A 3,058-nucleotide genomic window follows, 5' to 3' on the forward strand; every position below is an offset into this window, starting at 1 on the left:
ACATTATTTTCCCTCACCTGCCACCCCCAAGTATTTTATGTTACAGCCAAACTGGATTATACATCATTTCATAAATATAAGCATTTTCCCACCTCTTTGTCTTTGCTCATGCTGTTCCCCTATATCTACAATGCTTTCTGCCCATATATCTGCCTCATCCTGCATTTTCGAGGTTCAGCTCAGGTGCTTATTCATGAAACCTTCCTTGATCTATCCCTACTTTTCCAAAATAGAAATAATCTCTTTCTTCACCTATACACTTATAAACACATAATTTTAGTACAAATTTTAAAATATGTCTTCTCTTTCTTACTATAGTATAAATTCCTTGAAAGCAGGGAGTATGTCTTCCTCATTTTTTTTATTGTTGTTTTGGTTTATTTTTGAGACTGGATTTCCCTATCTTGGCTAAACTAGAAATTCAGAGACCATTTACCACCCAATCCTACTGCTTATCAGCATGGAAACTTTGACTTGCTCAGTTTCAAACCCAGGCTGATTCCTTGCTCCTTCCACAGCCTGGCGATCTACCTCCTCAGGGTCACCATTTTGATGCTGGATTTAATATGGACACCTGGTCACCTAGCCTAGTGCAGCTCAAATTCCCAAACACAGGCAATCCACCAACCTCAGCCTCCCCAGTATAAAAGATTACACAATATGCCACCACACCATGCTTGTCTTATTCCTTGAATTAATGAATGAATGAAAGAATGAATTTGTTGAAGGGACCAACTATTCAAGAATATCATAGATTTAGAAGGGAAACTAATTCTAACCAAGACTTTTCATTGGTTTATTTTTACATTTTCAACCAACTTTTCGGTTTACCAGCATTATCACAAAGTATTTCTCTTCTGTTAGCACATAAAATAAAGTAAGAAAACTGAATACAAAGATAACTCTCATCCCCTCCAGAATTTCTGCTTCAAGGACTTCTTGATAGGGAAATTTAAATTCATTACATGTCAGTCAACAAGTGTTTATTAAGTTATTATCATGTACCAGGTGCTGTGCTAAGAACAGGAACACAAAGGCAAAAACTGCCCTGGGCCTCAGAAAGCTCATATTCTAATGGAGACACAACATGGCAGAATGTAGTTATACTGCCAAGTTGGCTTTTTTTCCCCAGAGTTTTAACAACTAACTTCATTCAACCTCTTCTTACCTGTTAATGTACATTCACCACCTTGATTAAACTATAGAATATGCTTAAAGTTAATAAAATCCATTTCTTTTAAAAATAGACTCTTCAAAAACTAAAACTGGCCTTCCCCCAATGCTGTTTCTAATTAGTGTGATTTTATGGTATTTGGCTCAGAATATTTCTTTACTTGCTGAGCAATGAAGCACTATAGGAAGTGGGAACAAGCAGCCAGGGGAAAAAAAAAACACTGAGGGCCAAAACACAGAGCATAATTTCAAATATATATATATTTGACTCAGGTAGACAAAGCTTAGACATTTATCATAAAGATACCAATAGTAGTTGGGGTTTTTTTTATTCTTGCAGTTTGCCCTTTGCCCACCTCTCTCTTATGTCTAATCTCTTTTTCCTCATCATCATTGTTCAGTTATTTCAGTCATGTCTGACTCTTTATAAGCCCATTTGGAGTTTTCTTGGTAAAGACAGTTGAGTAGTTTGCCATCTTACAGATAAGGAAACTGAGGCAAAGAGGGTTAAGTGACTTGCCCAGGGTTACACAGCTAGTGAGTAGGTTAGAATGGATTTGAATTGGAGTCTTCCTGACTTCAGGCTCAGCACTCTATCCATTGGGCCACCTAGCTGCCTTTTCATTCATTTGTTACAGATTTTTAAAATCCAACATGATCCAACATAGAAGACAAAAATTACAGTACTTTTCTTCTAAAAAAAAACCCCTCAGATTTAATGCTTTAAAATCAGAATCATATCATTTTAGATCTAAAAATAAAGGAAAAATCATCTCATTCAACTCCCTGTAGTATTTAGCCTAGATCAGTTCATCAAGGATGAATACTTCCCTTCTTTATTCCAAGACAAAAACATAGAAGGGAAGCAGACACAAAGTCATTTTCCATCTCCTTTCTGACCTGCATCTTGTCAGATCTAGAGCTGACAAGATAGAAACCATGAATCTTTAATAAAGAAGACAAATATCAAGGTCTGAAAAAATCATGGTCAGTTTCATGAGCCTTTTAATAATAGCAATAGTTTATATTTATATAGCACCTTAAGGTTAACACAGCACTTTTAATCATTTTTTTCGTTCAATCCTTACAATACCCATCTGCAATCAGGACTATTATTTTTTACATATGAGAAAATTGAGGTTTAGAAAGGTCAATTGATTTGTTCAGGATCACACATCTGGGTCACACATGTCTGAGGCAAAATTTGACTATGTGAATATGAAGGGAAGTCATAGTGGATAAATCTGGACAGGTAGATCAGAGCTAAATTGTGCCAAACCAAACTTGCTCAATCTGATAATATATGTAATCAGTGAGGTTAAGTGACTTGCCCAGGCTAACACAGTAAGTGTCTGAGGCCAGATTTGAACTTGGATCCTCTTGACTCGGCCATCTAGCTGCCCCCAGTCCAGTAATGTTTTAAAATGCCTACTATCAGATTGGTACAAAAATATGTATAAAACTGAGCCTGTTGTCATTTTTAATATAATATTTTATCCCCCCCAATTATGTTAAAACAATTTTTAAACTTTTTTTTATAAGTTTCTAGTTCCAATTTCCATCCCTCCCTTCCTCCCTCCCCTGCCCCCTCCCTGAGTTTATATGTGATCCAATACTGTTTATAAATGTGCAATCATGTAAAATATTTCCATGTAGTCATTTTATACAAGAAGAAGCAGGGGAGAGAGGGAGAAGGAAGGAAGGAAGGAAGGAAGGAAGGAAGGAAGGAAAGAAGGAAGGAAGGAAAGAAGGAAGGAAGGAGGGAGGGAGGGACGGAAGGAAGGAAGGAAGGAAGGAAGGAAGGAAGGAAAGAAGGAAGGAAGGAGGGAGGGAGGGACGGACGGAAGGAAGGAAGGAAGGAAGGAAGGAAGGAAGGAAGGAAGGA

The sequence above is a fragment of the Petaurus breviceps genome, unplaced genomic scaffold, assembly GCF_028583685.1.
Source record: "Petaurus breviceps papuanus isolate PSGF00001 unplaced genomic scaffold, PetGlider_PUasm1.0 110, whole genome shotgun sequence".
Taxonomy (NCBI): Eukaryota; Metazoa; Chordata; class Mammalia; order Diprotodontia; family Petauridae; genus Petaurus; species Petaurus breviceps.